The sequence below is a fragment of the Micromesistius poutassou genome (genome assembly GCF_964030765.1).
Source record: "Micromesistius poutassou genome assembly, chromosome: 4".
NCBI lineage: Eukaryota > Metazoa > Chordata > Actinopteri > Gadiformes > Gadidae > Micromesistius > Micromesistius poutassou.
The window spans coordinates 3,557,453-3,574,560 of record NC_140274.1 but is presented as its reverse complement, the minus strand read 5'-3'; the positions used below and the strand labels follow the sequence as shown (position 1 = coordinate 3,574,560).

General features: G+C 46.0%; 1 protein-coding gene across 2 annotated transcripts in view; it reads right to left on the bottom strand.

Annotated features, from left to right (window-relative positions):
* lrfn1 (leucine rich repeat and fibronectin type III domain containing 1) overlaps positions 1-17,108 on the bottom strand; it is an 84,941-nt gene that overhangs the window by 66,584 nt on the left and 1,249 nt on the right. The gene's annotated exons all lie outside the window — the stretch shown is intronic.

Genomic DNA, 17,108 nt, shown 5'->3' with positions numbered 1-17,108 from the left:
CCATTACTCCCGTCATGAAGGTTACTTAAAGTAAACGCCAGTACGAGCAGGGTGGAGTTTAAGAGAGGATGTGCTCAGGTAAGGAGAGGCTGCAACTGCTGAATGAGTAGACGGCGTCCTGTTGATTACTGGTTCCCACTGTACATCAGTCAGCTGGAGAAGTCCCTGGTCAGATGTTAGCAGTCAGTGGGAGAATAAAGCAAGTAGAGACATCCCTCATACTGCACTACATCTCTATAAGCCCTCCCTTGGTGCCTTGTAAGGTAATGAGCGCAGCTTCATTTTCTGCACATAATAGGATAATCTGAAAATGTTTTATAAAATGTATAGCCCGCTCTGGTATGCAAGATGAATACTGGAGAGAGTTGAAAACACAAGTGTAATGAAAACTACACATAAAAGACATACACCTGAATGTTCCTGATTTAATCTAAAATAATTTGTAATTAAATATAGTATAGTAGCCCACAGATGGAGATATGCATAACTATATTACACGATATTACAATTGTGTTAAAATAACACATTTGAAGAAGGTAGGAATCCAAATGGTTTTACTGTAAAAGTCCCGTTTAGTTTAGCTTCCTGAAATCCTAGCATCACAGATGTCCCAATAAAAAGGTTTATAATAAAGACGTAGCTAGGTACTACTAATGTTTCGTCTCGAGGGGAAAAAACATTTCTGGAAGTTTTCTGATAGGCGCTGCCTAGCGCTGGGATGCTAACGAGCACGGCTGTGCACCTAGCGCGACTCAACCTCAGGGCAGTAGACGTCTCCAGAGGCCCCCGTGAACGACGGCCCCTGTAGTACAGAGAGAGAATCCTTTCAGGGAATCTTCCAGCCGGGTAAAGCCAGCAGGGAGCCCACCGGGAGCGCAATTAGGTGACACATCACCACTAAAAGACGTGGGAACAGACGTAGAAGGGTGAAAACCTTGGCTAATGTCAGCAGGGAGAAGGAAGTGGAGGGAAGAAAAGGGAGGGGGGAAAAAAAGGCAAAACGAGGTCATGATCATTATTCCTGGATTAAGAGAGAGCGAGGGAACGAGAGATAGGGCTAAAAAGGAAGAGAGAGCGAGACAGAGTGAAAGGGAGCTAGCGAAGGAGAAAAAGAGCGCGAGAAAGAGAGAAAAATAAACGAGGAGGTGGATGGGGGAGAGTGGCGAGGCAGCGCGGTTATAGCGAGTCAGCGCCATCCTTTTTAAGCAACTTAAAGATAATCAATCTGAATCTCAATTTCAAAGACATTTCAATCAGCTGTTGAGAGCGAGCCTTAAATTGGTCTGCATTAGGGAATACTGTTCCACAATGGCCCTCTCACTCTCTCTCCCCTCTCTCTCTTTCTTTTTTCCTCTCTTCCTCTCTCTCCTTTTCTCTCACTCTCTCTCATTCACTTGAAGGTACTAAATATATATTTCAGAAACCATTCCCCCTCGGTAATGCAAGTTATGCAATGTTCATGGGATTGTATTTAGTCTAATAATATGAATAAAGAGGAACAGTTCATTGCCTCTGAAGCAGCCTGTTCTGAACATTTTGTCTTTCTGCCTCAGAAGAATAAGGCTTTCCAGTCTTTCGCCATTGTAGATCTGATGAATTCCTTACAGGAGGGCGTAGCAGTGGTTTAGTGGTCGGACTGTAGTACAATTCATACATAATCCACTTTAGAGAATCCATTACACAGCCGGTGGCCACAGATCACACAGGGCACACAGAGGCCAGGGTTGAAAGGCAAACCGTTCTCCTGGCAGATGGAGATACTCTCCTCTCAGATGTCCCCCCTTTAGAGATTCAACATCTCCCAGCCCTGGAACTGGCCTGCGTGGTAGATCATGTTTTAATGGCGATGGTGGTGACAGCCGTGCCCTAATTCAATCCCCTCAGCCCAGGATGAAACCATTCCAAGCCGTCATATAATGAATGTGTGCCATCACACATGCATCTATTTACTCTATGCATCTACAGTATATGTATACATTTTATTATATATACAGGTATTTATCCTGTCTGTCTTGACAACATCCAAAGACAATATCCAATATGTCTATCCCTGTTGACAGCAAGAATGCATTAGTGTTATTCTACATTAGTGAGACAACGTTTTTTTTGTAAATCTTATTTGAGTGCTGCCAACCACAAATTAGAAAGGTTTGCTTAGCTAAATTATAGTGTGCGTTCACTGAAAATGTGTCAACTTGAATCGCCAATTAGCCACACATTGCCAGTTAAAATACTCTCCCTGTATTAGCTAAACTGCGCTTCCCACCGCCCTAAACTCATTACAGAAGTCGCCTGTACGGAGTCAGCATGTCTCAGTAGTACCTGTAGCTAATCTTCCTGCTCCATCCATCTGTCAAACACAGCGGCCCTGCCTAGCCCCGCTTCAATCACGCCTCTAACGAGAGCCGCCGCCGCCGCCGGTACAAAGCTCCGGCAGGAATCGGTTGTCTGGCCGTTGAGACACCGAGGGAGGGGGGGGGGATGGGGGTGGGGGGGGCACTGGATCACTCCTGCTGCTACACCGATACTCTCACCTACACTGAACTGCCGCTGAGCACTCTCTTCCTGAATCTGCAAATCCTCAGAGTCTCATGACAAGTCCAATGCTAATGCCAATTAAGAAACTAGTCGAACGGAAATACACAAAGAATCCTGTTTTTCCCTGCCTGCTGGCGGTGGGTAGATTCGTCATTATCGCTGGAAATGCCGATCTGTTTCTCTTGACGGGGGATTGGCTCAACAGCCTCTCCGGGGCTCGACGATGGGAGATCTCAGGGCCGTGTGAGTGTGTCTGTGTGTTGTGGAGGAAGCCGTGTGCGGCGTGGTGTTGAACGCCCACCGCGGGCACAGAGGAAACGTGTAGAGGAGCACAGTGTGACGGAGGCCTCCCTGCAGGGTTTTAACATGTTCTGGGCAACAGCCGGGTGATGAATCCATTAGCGGGCCGAGTCATTAGTGGGATGTCATCGCAGACAAGGGACACAGTGACACAACGACGACGCTTTCTCAAACCACAGCCTAATAAATGAAGCGGTGACCTTTCTTTCGGTTTTCCCACGGTGTTGTTTAATTACGCGCCGTTATGAGTTTGTGAATTTTAAAGTATTGTTGGTATTATGATTTGTCATTGAAAATTATCCATGAACTGGATCCATGATCCATGACTGTCTGTCTGGCTCTATGGGGTATTTTACAGTGGAGAATATTTTACCCGTTATCACTGATATTTTAATGTGTGAGCTTTTTGGAACAGCCACCATAAAAACATTGGCAGTTTGTCAAACTTGTTTCCAGTATTTGCTTTTTATTTTCTAAGCTACAAAGGTTTAATTATCTAATGAAATGTCTGGGGTTGAAGACTAAATAAATAACAACGTACTTATACCCAATAAAAAATATTGGCTGGAGAATTGATCTATTACTAACTAGTTGGTGGTCTCGCTTAAAATACTGAATTAAACTAAACGCAGCCCGGGAAGACACATAACAATTATTATTAATCTCCATTCTTTGGTAGAGAGCCACAATTTATTACAAGACAAAAACCCAATTCGGTCTCTTTTTTACTCAATTATCAGGCCACTGTCGGTAAGCTATGGAAGCTCTCTGCATACTAATTCCCAACTTGCTATCCTCGAGAACATGTGCATGATAATGGATGCAGTGTTACCTCCTGCCTAAGGCTGTGGTGAGCTGTACGATACTGAAGGGTTACATCAGGGTTTAAAGCTTCAAATAAATAGGAATCAAACGCACACTGCCAAACACTGCCACAGGGACAACAATTAGTGAAATCTGTCATCTCTTAAAGCAGTGCAGCGTGTTCCCTGGGGAAGTCAATAGGTCTGGATGATACATGCTGAAGCCCACCAGCTTCATAACTACATGCAGTAGTTAACGTAAATTCAAATTCAACTAAATATCCAACATGATGGCACCCGACTGACTTGGTTAAGTGGCGGTTAAGTTATACAGCGCATACCATAAACGGTTACTAAGCGATATCCCTCATGTTGCTAAGCAGACACATGCATGTTGATTCCTAGTCAGCTACACAATGCAAGAGCTGCAGCAGTTTTTGTTGTTTCCGAAAAGGGGGATTTTCATCGGAGCTCGCCAAAAAGGCTTTCGGAGGATACTGTCAGCTTACTGTACCAACAGTAAGCAGTCCTGCTTTGTGTGTACATGGAATTCAGCTAAAGACATTCTTTCCTCGAGGAACCCGGGTTACTTAAGGTGTGCTTGTAAGGCAGGATTATTTTTGGGGCAGAACAGTCCATGGTGAGATGCATACAGAAGTCACTCTGAACACACCCTGACCTTCCTACTCAGCACCATGTTCATTGCTTTTGTCGGTCCTCGCACAACACAATGAGACATTGTGCTAAGACATAACCTTAAAATAAAGTTGACAGACATAAATGGCTGCACATTCAGCTAATTGGATTTGCTAAGGGGGGGTGGAGAGCCAATGAAACCGTGCAATATGCAGACTGAGTCCTGGGTCATTCAGAGGAACACTAAGTCCACAGAATTAACTGGGTGCATTACCACCAGTATCCACTTGGTGCGGCCCCCTCAGGCCTTGGCAGGAAAACTGGTCTCATGCCAAAGGAATTACATTTTCTTTCGGCCTGGGTGTGATCTTTGAGAACATATACTGGTAGCCAGTGGGGGATAAATGCTAATGGGTGTTTAGCTATCTACTTTGCATTGTGCGCATTATTGTGTACAATGAATAACCTTCGCCATCTGTGGACGCGTTGCCCAGGGGCTCTCTGTCCATCACGGGTGGTTAACAAACCTAAACCGCCGTGGAGACAAGCAAAACACTTTTAATTACACTAAATGGAAAACATATTTCCTCCCCACATCTCATCTGCGTCGTTCATTAAAAAACGGGGGCGTCTTTTTTTATTTTTCTTCTCTCATTTATGCGGTTTATAACTATTCTAACTATTCTCAGCACCGTCACGACAGATGGAGACTTTATCGTTGTTCTATAAAAAGACCTCACGGGGAAATGGTGGATGGAGAAATCTCTGGCTAAATTACAAGCAGGAACATTTGCTGGCACTTGCCTCCAGTGCAAGGCGCGCTATGCACCATTGGCTCTGATGGTGTTAAAGTCCTAATTCTGCATCTCCTGCAGGAAGAAAATTTTATTAGCCTTGTTCTTCCTCTTCTTAGGTAACCACTGTCCGCCGTGAAAACAAGCCATTCCACAGTGTTGGTTAAAGAGCAAAACGGTCATTAAACGTGATAAACGAGTCCACATGCCCCTTTATTGACACGGTATCTATAAGTCTCTATTATTCTGGGTGAAAGTCAGGGCCGCCGTTGGACACAGACCGCCACGCCGGGAACAAAGGACAAAATCAAATGAGGAGGAATGACCTGTGCCAGTGAGTCCCCGGCCCTCCTCCCTCATGTGAAGCCCACTGGCACAGGAGCTATGTTGATTTAGAGACAAAACAAGGTTCCCCCTCGTGTGTTTGCCAGCATGAGCGCAAAGATCTAGTGTGTCAGGAGACACTGCCGTTGAATGGAGCACATCGGTCAGAGGTGAAAGCCAATCATGTCTGAGGAAGAGCCACAGGGAGTACTGCTGGACATCTGACAGTCTCATCACAATTGGCAGGGGAAGCCGGACAAAAAAGGTTGCTCGTTTATTATAGGAATATTGTAGGAAAGACGCTCTTATGGGAGACCTGTGATTCCCCAAAAACAAGGACTTTTTTGGGGGAATTATCCTTCAGGTTTCTCAATGGTCTCTCCCCCCTGGTGATTTGAATCAAGGTCAAGCCTGATCCATGCTAACAAGCTAATGTTAAGTCGCGGCAGCATCTTAAATATCAGAAGAAAGCAGAATCAGTTGCTCATCGCAATGACAATTAGTTTGGATGCAACGGCTGACGGCAAAGCAGAACCCAATAATAATAATAAAGCATAAATCAAACAATGGACAGACGACAAACTGTACAAACTCGCGTTGTATCAACGCTCTGGTGGTACGTAGTACAAAGTGGTAGGCACAAGAGAACATGCCAGTAGTTGGTCTACAAGACTTACCCCCCTAAGCCGGCTTACACTGGAGCTCATAGCATCCTAAGCCTCTTAGCAACTAAGCTCAGACTGAACTAATTATTCATGGACAGCCTCTTTCTTAGGGAACAGAACCTGACCCCAAGATGAGCACCTGGAAATTGACCTTTGTTTAAGATACCATAATGTTCCCTACAGTTCGTTTTTCATACTGATTTCTTTGGCTGGAAAAGACAGCCTTTATATCCTGCATTTGTTGGAGGAATATTCTATATACTTACGGCTTTGAAACTTTGAGTTCATGGTTCCATTATACTTTGCCCCGGGCGTGAATTGGTAAGCTCAAACTATGTATCCATAATGCATTTTTAAAGTGAAAAATTATCACATATTCCTATTAAAGGTCTGTTACTGTGGATGCAATGGGGGAGGGGAGAGAAGGGGAGGGGCGGGTCAGATCAGGAAAGGGGTTGAATATTTAAATACTCTAAAATGGTCGGAAATAGAAAAACAGGGACGACAGGTCGACATGGAGTTTGTGTGTTTGTATAAATGCGATTTCCAAATCGGTGCGCTGTCAATCAAGCAAATGAATTGTGAACGTTTCCTAAAAATAGATTTCTCTCTGGGGCTCCATTAACAGCGTGGAGTCGGCATATCAACACCATCACTCCATTTAGGGATAATAATAAGTTCAGAGCCCCTAATATATATAGTTATGGTACGCTTATATTGCTTATATTGTGTACTAGCACTCATGTGTTAGCACCCATGTTCCTAACACAAACATGGCAAAAACTGTCTTTCCTTTCTGATGCATAACTTATTCAAAAATTGATTATAAAAATCTAAATGATGTAACAGACAAGACAATATGAGTTTTTCCTAAACCAAGTTGAATACTGTATTATATGCTACTATACAAACTTTACAACTCTACTCGCTATCCAGTCCTTATGAAGATACGTTTTTGAGCAACAGCTTTTAAAAGAACTATGGATACGCTCATTGCAATAGCTAACCTTATTGTTCCAAATGGGAAAAGGTTGGATCACATTTTGCACACGTTTCATTACCAAGCTTTGTCAAAGCCGATGTAAAACACTGTCAAGTCAGAAGTCTACAACACACACAGTTAAACGTCACTCGAGCTCAAAGTACCCTTTTAACTTAATTATATGGAAGAATTTCAAAGTACAACATTGTACACAACAATGCCCTTGAATAAACCCCCATGGTCTTACTGGTTTCACTCCTTTACCTGCTCCAGGGAAGGGAGTCTTCTGGCTGTCGCCCATCAGGTAGGCGTGTTGGAATCACCAACCAAACCATAACACTGGCCTTTTCTTTTCTTAGTTGTACGCGTACCAGAGAAGCACCAGGGCTGCGGGCCATCAGCCATATGCTGGGCCTCTGATTAGAGCCGGAGCCACGCTGAGAGCTACACAGCCCCCCCAAGTCACGCATAAAATTGCATCTGCTTTGCATGGCTTTTGTTCGCTCTTCCTTATTGCTAATTTAAATTGATTAGCGCACAGGTTGTGGGTTGTGCTATTTTCCGAGAGGTTATTTCATCCCTTTTTATTTTTTCTTGTTTACTTGATTGTTTAGAAAAATCACGGCAATAGTATCCTCAAAATGATTTTGCTGTAAATATCACAAATCCAACAATTGTGGCAACACTGACTGTTGATTACACATGCTAGCAGGCACGGCGGCGCTTTCTGTTATATAATATAAATATAATAATGTTCATACAACAAGACTCATCTGGATAACCTGATTAAGCCAAACATCCCCCCGCCCCACCCTCCAATAGTTGATCAGTAGGCTATACTTTACATGTTACCATTCTGTTATCTGTTCCCATTGTAACAGTGTGAACGTCACTCTTCAAAAATATTAATGAATTAAAGAAGTGAAACCTCTCATGGCGATGAAACATCTCCACAAGGGTATCTTTAAAGTCAATGAATGCACGACAGCTTCTGCTGTCTCCGATACACTGGGCTTTAGCCCCGAGCCATTCATGTGACAGCGGGCTGCAAGTGCCTCCCTCTGTCAGCTGGCCCCATCTGAAAACACCGCATCAGGAAAGAAAGATGTGGGGGAGAAAACGCTTTCCTTTGTGCCAGACGCATCAGACCACACAGACGACGGAGAACATCTTCTGTTTGAATTGAATCTGCGCCCGAGTCGGAACGTGAGGGTTACTGCACACTGACACCGGACGCCACACACTAATGCATCCTTTCATACGCGTCGATATGCTGTCATGGCTTCAAATATATACGTCTATACGTGACTTTATATTAATAAATAAATACACTTGTTATTGTTATTGTTGTATTGTATCAGGGAATAAAACATTCTCACAATGACACGTCTGAGGTCAAACTACTATGCCATAAAGAAATCCCTGATGTCAGAATCTGGTCATTTACATGGTGATTCAAGGAGGATTTTACAGCCATCCTTGCTTTATTACGCACATTAAAGCCGTCCATGCGTGCGTCTACCCACCCATAATACTTTTATCCATCCATTCATGCGTGCCTACAGCGCCTATACTCTGCTTATCGTCGCCATGGTTACGATGGGGGACGAGTCAGCCCCGGCACACAATCGAGGCATGGGAAACATTCGGAATCCCGTCGTCAAATGTGTGATTACAGATCATGCCAACACAAACAGCTCGGCACTCCGACACAAACACAAGGAACGACTCGGGAAAACAGCAGCTTCTGTTGGTCTATTACATCCCGTTCTCCAGGAAGGAGAAACGGGGATGAACGCTGCAGGTATCCAGAGGTCAGCAGGTTTCTGAGCGGTCTCCTTAGTGTAGTGCGGTCATAACACCTCTTATTCTTCTCCGTCTTCCATCGACGGCCTCATCGCGGACCGTGTGGCCCATTACTATTCGATCTCGGACCATGCACCTGACCCACATTTTCTGAGCCATTTTCCAACGAGGGCAGCGCTAGTAGATTTGCAATATCGCATGGTCAGGGGTGCCATTTGTCTTGTCAGACCAGCGGCAGTTATTGAATTCACAGTGCATCTAACTATGAGGTTAAAAAGAAATATAGCCTATCACAAATACTGCTGCAAGCTAATAAATCAGAAAAGTTGTTCATAATGAGAAACGACTCAATGCAACATAGTATAGGTTTAACCTTGAACTGAAAAGAACAGTACAAACCATAGTTGACAATACATTAACAAAACAGATTTCAGTGTTGAGAGGCAGGAAGGACCCTCATATCTTTAAAGCACATAACCAAAAAAAGTGGGCATGGGGAGAAGCAATGATCTAGAGTCCTCTCCAAAACGGCCACAAGGTTGCCTCTCATTCAATGTGGATGTGCGGTACTCCATTACTAATGGCTGCCGTAACTGAAGCCATTGCAGTCAATAAAGCCGGGGCCACCAATGACTGGATGCAGTGGCATGTTACCATCAGCTGGTCATTTAACTCCATCATCATGATCATTAGGGCTTCCAGGCACATTAGGAAACCATGTGTGTGCGCGCACTCGCTCCAGTTTTCTAATTTTAATCCAAAACTCATTGGATTCATTGCCTCAGACGATTAAGAGTTTGAATTCGCCGTGAACGCCTCGGCTTGCTGACTTAGCGTTGAGACACTGGCTTCCTTCCCCACACGTCTGATCAACAGGTGGCCCTCCACTGGGGGAGGGGGGGGGGCGGATTCGCTCCCCGTGACAGCACTGACAGCTCGCCGCGTCTCGATGCTTCTTGACGGACAGGTATGGCATGCCAGGAGGCGGCCGTGTCACCGCTGTTCTCAGCGAGGTATGGCGTTGGCGTAGCAACGTTTCTGTTTTTCGTTCGCTCCCATCTCATGCAAGTCAATGTGACCGTGTGACCCCCCCCCCCCCCCCCCCCCCGAGAAGAAGCGGGGTTCCTGTCGCGTTGATGGACGGATCGGTGCCTGGACGTGGCACAACTCCACTTATTCTCCACTGAAGACGCTCACTCCCTGACTTTACACAAGCGGGCGGGACGGCGGGTCGTGTGGCGTGTTCAGGGAACGCCAAGCGGTAAAGTGGCCGGTGATATTTACTCCTCATGATTTAGAAAGTCCTGAAGGAGGTTGGAACGACGTTTAGGAGACACAACGGGACGGTGTTGCGGTCGACGGGGGGTAAACAGTCACGGCCTACTCGTGTTCTGTTGTTAGTAGCGCATCTTACTGCGGTTGGTTTATGTCTCCACTAGCGCCTTGTTGCCCAATGTCTACCGCAAGACAGGCTGGCCAGTTAGCAATTAGTCTGCTGAAATACCAGAACAGGGAAATGAATATGTGAGACACAGAGACGAGAGGCAGGCAGTCAGAAAACAGACAGAATCCTGTACGGGGTCCTCCCCTCTATCTCCCATACCTTCCTATCTATCTATCTCTATAATAAAGCATACAAATACAAAAATAAATCTTAATAAAAGAAGACAGACAGAAATCCTTTGTTTAATCAATAAACAAAGGATCAATAGTGGGATCGATGGAGCAGTCGATCTAATCAGACTGATCGTATGGATTAAGGGTGGGAGTGACACACCGATAGCGTCTAGGAGTCAAGCAGAATTCAATAACTGAATTCCTCTGAAGCAGAATTGATGCCCTTGGTTAAATGTACTGTGTTGCATAAAAATAAATACATAAAAGATGGTTTGTAGAATACATTGAAACACCCACATGCTTAATGTGCTCACTGAATTACCTACTCCGTATGAATCAGACTCAAACAAATTAAAATATACACAACAGAAGAACTGGCATTCCATTGTCATAACACCTCCCCATCAGCCTTTTAAAAGATGTACGCAACACTAACCATCTGTATGTCCACACAAACGGCCTGCCTCTAGCCTTCAGCTAAACCTCCTCAGTCAGGTATCGTTGGAACCCCTGGGCCGTTTATTATCAGCCGGGGAAACACGCCGCGTTATCAAACCACATCAGGGAAACAACATCCACCATGTGTAAACACTTATCTCTTGTATGCATTTGGGTCAGATGGATGCAGATGTGGTTCAGGTCGTTGGAGATCCTACCTTCACCAGCGTGCACGATTCCTCCACACTGTAATCAAGCTCCCAATCAAAATGGGGAGAAAGGGATTATTATATCCCAGCTTGAAAGTCTGCTCTCGTAGTCTGCTGAACGTCCGACATATGGACATCTCCAGCCTATATATTATTTCTAATGACCGCACTTTTCCCATGCAACCTAAAAGCCTGGCATTATCCAGGGGCCTTTTTAGCAAGACACCATCCTCCACCACGCTGGGAACCCTAATAACAGAAGAGGCTTTAGTAGTAGTACCCAACACATAATATTTATAGAACACTATCCTTGCCCTGGATTGTGGAAAGGATGTGTACCTTTCTTTCAAATAACAACAACACCAAACAGAGCAAGACTTCTTTCCAAACACAGAGAGAGCGTGAGGCAGAGGTGAGGCTGTGGATGCTTCTACCAGAATGGCTGATGATTTCTTTGTGGTCTGGTAGCGATTAATGGAGGCAACAGTAAGATGTTTTCCAGCGTTGCACTGGTGCCTCATTGGAAAACATGCCCTTGAAATATGACTAACTGATACACAAATCAATAACTAAGAGTACACCCGCCCCCCTTCCACTGTGCCAGGTTAGGAAAGCTGCTTTAATAATTTAATAAAATACGATTTAATAAGAACTGGTTGGAGCAGGTGCATGAATGGTCCGTTTGCGTATAAAATATGCATGCTATACTTTCTCGGCAAATACTGTAAAACATAAACATTGATTCCCACCAACACAAAATCAAACAGGCCTATTTCTGCATCTCTGAGGGAGCTCTTTAACCTGGGCTGCATGCGCTTTACTGGGGAAACGCTAAACCAAAAAATAACAACAGCATCTTCAAAAAGAAGAAAAAAAGGAAGTCATCGGCTTGGACTTTAATTCTGTAGCATTTCCTTGTGCACAGGCTTGTGCACACACAAGCCTGTGCTGAGGTTGCTAATTTTTCTGCATCTCTTCAACCTTCCCCACAAAGACGGCTATTCCGGTCTCAAATGGGTCTGTCTTGAATGCAGCTCCAATGGGAACTGCTAACAGAAGGTTACAGTTCTTGATAAACATATAAATATACTTTTTTATGGATGACCGTGGTTCATCAGAGTGCATGACGAGATGCCGCATTAATATCGCCTTAATTGACTAATGCTAATTGCAAACGAGGAGATTTGAACCATGAATGGAAACGATTTATATATTCTGAATATTTTAGACCCACTTCTCCTTTGTACACACGCGCAGTAAAAATCATAGAATACATATGCATTATTTATCAGGACAGGTTCTTCAGTGTTTCTAAGCATTTCAAATTGTTTACACGCATGCACGCATGTGTGTGCATGTGTGTGTGTACGTACCACACATCGCACACAAGCCGAACGAAGGACTTTGGATAAAAGCGCTGAATCAACACGGCCTGAATCCGTCAGTCAAATCAGTCAAATCGATTCGTTCCCGAAGAGGGGGGCCATACACTTCCCCTGGCTCCGCTGCGTTCCTCCCAAACAAACAGCCATCTTCCCTCTCCCCCGTTTATAATATGCATCATCGCTCCTCATTAAGACAGCCCTGCGCCGCCGTTCCTCCAACACCCACACAAATGAAAATAACAGCCGGATGAGGCATCGCCCCGGGCACGCCTGCCACGGGGCCCGGGGTCCTTATTGAGGGGCCCGGGAGACCCCCATAACGCTGTTGTCCAGCGGGCAGCACAAACAAAAGCTATTGGTCGCGTCCCATCGGGACTTCAATGGCTGTGCTCTTCTGCTCGGGGCCTCGAACACAGCGCAGACATTTCTGCCTCACTTTGATGGTCGCCGGCCACAGTAGAACCCGTGTGGCGTGATAGGGCGAGTATTCCTATCGGGAACAAAGGGGGCTTGCAGTGTGTGTGTGTGTGTGTGTGTGTGTGTGTGTGTGTGTGTGTGTGTGTGTGTGCGTGTGCGTGTGTGTGAATCATCCCCCACAGTATTCTTGAAAGTGAAGGACATATATTTATATATTTTGTGGACCTTTATCGTGACCAGACCCTTCCCCCTCACCTCGCTTCAGCCCGTGATCTCCTGGCGTACGGTCTGTGTCTTCACTGGCCTTCAGTGACCTCCGCTGAACCTGGGCTGCTCTTTGGTCTATTCACACTCTGTCTCTCCATTTGACCATGTGAAGTCACTGTGTACTTCCTGCCAGCTTGCCCTATAGGCACCACTGTTCCCAGTATTCTACCTTCTCTCTTGCCCTCTCTCCTTCTCTCCACCCTCCCTCCCTTTTTATCAGGTGAAGCCAGGACTGCCACAGCTAGCGCTGGGATGACAGGAAATGGCCTGCCTGGCCCACATTCAAGTTTCAGGCGTACAATGAGAAAGTTGGCCTTGGGGGGCGGGGGGGGGGGGCCAACTCTTTTGGCTCGGAGGGAACATAAGAACAGTATGAACGACCATGACAAGACTCCAGCTGCTAGGCTAGCTTTTTTCTTTTTTTGGAGAGATATCCATTCTATATTTGGTAAAAAAAAAAGAAAAAAGAAAAGAAGTCATCCCGCGGTGAAGCTTGTGAGAGGTCTCTGCATCGAAGAGGAGATGCATCTCACATGTTGCCCTCTGTGTGACTGTGTTTTATTCATGTGAGGTCAGAGGAGTGCAAAGCAGAGAGGACCGCACAAACCCCAAACGAGACTGAACCATTCCTTGACACGCGCGAGATACCATCGTGACGCCATCCTGTTTGACAGTTCCACTTGTGCTGTCGCGCCGGATGCCAGACATGGTCTTACATCGCCCCAGCTGAACCCAACTTGGGGGCAGAGACACCACTTAAATACGAAATACACCCAAATAATACGTTTTTTGGATGTTTTTCGGAAATAATCTTATTCTTCAATTCAATAATTGTTTTGCTGTATTTCTTGTATTACTTGTGTGTTCTGTGTGTTCTTGCATTGTATTGTATGTCTGATTTATTACATTTGGTTATTAATACAGAAAGCACCGAAAAACATGAATGATAATGCTCTTTGACATGTTAGCATTGTGAGTTTGTTTGACGCGGTTCCATTTTCCCTGAAATGATATTCAACCCTACAAAAAAATGACTAATCATCATCAAAATCTCAGAAATGAGCTTCAACCTCCTCCCATTGACAACGAATAATGTATCCATTCTCCTCTGTGACGGGAGCGAATTACCATCAGTGACACATCAACACGAGAGACACAAGAGCTGTACTGTACCGCATGCTCGGCCCTCAGTGTCACGGGAAACATCCAGAGGACGGAACGCCGCATCCACGACCCCTGGCCTTCCTACCAGGAGAAGAACGTCTCTCGGGGTACAAAGGCCCACTTACATCACAAGACATAAAATATGGCAGATATGGCCTTGTGTGCCCTCTTTCGGAAAGTCGTATTCTTACTCCCCCCTCCCTTCCCCGTCGAGGACAAAAGTGTATTTAATCAACTCTATAAACTTGCCTGGTATTGTCCCCTTTAATAATCCATAAACAGCCTCCCTGCGTGGTTCTCTCTCCTGGCCGCGCTGGACGATTACCTCCGTATCAGTTGTGACTCTTTGAGACTTTAACGCATGACACCAGCACACGAGGCACGCACAACAGCTGCTTAACACAAAGGACAGACCCGCAAGAGGGGAGCCATTAATCTCACCCCATGGCCTGGTACACTCACTGAGGAAGCAGAAAGTGGAAGACCCTCCCCTCCCCTCCCTCCCTCCCTCCCCCTCTGCTACACATTATATTGTGGAGTCTCTCTTTATGCATGTCATCTGCTGAGAAATATGTGTTTATCTGCAGTCTAATATCACACACACACACACACACACACACACACATGCGTGGGGGGGGCGGGGGGTAATGCTTGGTAATGAGAGTCAACGTAGTTCTGACAGCACCACCCAGAGCTGCTGCTACTGCAACACCATGCAACAGGATGACACATCCGAGAGACGATGATCATCATCACCTCTTATAGAACTAGGGGAGTAGTCGGTGAAGACTGACACACACACACACACACACACACACACACACACACACACACACACACACACACACACACAGTTAATTTAAACTCCTCATCCAATGAGATGTACGGGCGTCCACTCACCAGAGAGTACAACTCGTTAGCATCTGATCGCCATGGATACACGTTCAAACCCCCATGATGCACATATAGAGAGATATTTCTGCAAATGTGTCATGGGTTTAAAGGTACCACACTCTTGTCAAAAGCCCACACAGTGCTCACACTCAGGTTAGGTTACAGCGATGTGACTGTGTAGTCCATCTCCATATACTATAAAACACTTCCCTTTAAATAGCACCTCAGTTTTCGGAGTGCTTATAGAAGAGGCACGTGTGAGAAAACCTCCAGCGGGGAACGGCGGCCAGACGCTGGAAGAATCCTTCCATTTAAATTCCACTGTATATCTTTAGCCAAGAGAACTGGAGGGAATTGGTGGCTAAACTGGGAAAGCGCAGCACATCCAGTCCCACAAGGCACATTTTGCGAGAGGGCTACAGTAGAACCAGCTGGCACTCTGTGGTGTTTAGAACCGCTGGCCTGCAGAACAGCTCTTACGGCTCTCAGACCTTTACGCCACGATGCTTCAGAGCGTCCATGCCTTACCCCTCCCTCGGGGCCATCCCCCCGGCATACATATACACCCATATCGCCGCCTTCACTGCACACATGCTGACATTCAGCCTCAACTCGGTCAAATGGATATGCATCCCCCCCCCCTCACCTACTCCCCACAACCCCCCCCACGCCTGCATATTCCTCACCCCTCACCCCCACCGTTTGTTGTGGTATACATCGTCCAAACGGGGAGATCAGCGCAGTGACCATGCACTGACCCCGTTTGAACACTTGCGCCGAACCATGGAAGTTAAAATAGCAAAGTAAATGGAGCCCCCCTACTCTCTTACAGCGGCTGACACGCAGGAACGCCCGTGCATAGCCAATGAATCGAGCACGCAGGGACGACAAATGATTGAGAATAGTGCTACCTTCTGTTCAAGCGCTGCCAGCATTCACTGTGCCAAAGACACTATTTTCGCATGCGAGATGGTGCATAAAAAAAACAAGGGGTGAGGGCTCACACTTTGGTAGGCCTGAACCCCAAACATCAACACAAATCAAATACAACTTTTTACCACGTTGATGAAAAGGGTCAAAACAGACGGGGGAGTGTTTGGATAATCACGTGGTTACTTTCGCGCTCCATTCCCCATTAGAAAGCACGTCCTGCAACACCTTATTATTAATAAATGAATACTTTAATACGAAGCCACTTCTGGTTTTAAAATAAGTCTGAGAGCACACCCGGCGTCGTGCTGATTCAGACACGCCCGACCCATTACCCCTGCGCTCCAGTCCCAGCACTCCCAGCGCATCCATGCGGCCGTGCCCAAGCACCATCTACACGCACCCGGGTACCACCAAACCCATACGCTCCCATACACCCTCCCTGATCCGCCCTGGGATGGTGGTGTGCGGGATAGATGCTGAGCACCGCCTAAACAAACAGTGCTGCCAGTGGGCGCTCGTTTCGTGGACGAGATGTGCCGCACAGCGGAGTGCGTCTGCAGATCATGATAGCAGCAGCGCGTTATCAGCACAGCCTCAACCATTTCAACCAGTCATACTTAACGCCGTTGTTTAGAAAAAAGCCCATACGAATACCAGGAGATATAGGGACAGAGAGAGAGAGAGAGAGAGAGAGAGAGAGAGAGAGAGAGAGAGAGAGAGAGCGAGAGAGAGAGAGAGAGAGAGAGACAGAGACAGAGACAGAGACAGACAGACAGACAGACAGACAGACAGGCAGATCGACTGGCAGATCGACAGACAGATGCAGACAGACTTGGCTGGACCGGTGTATAGGCCCGCTGTTCTTCAATAACTTAAATAGGCAGGAGGTGAATCTCAACTTCCATCAGAATCGCTGTCTTTACGCCCCTCGGAGTG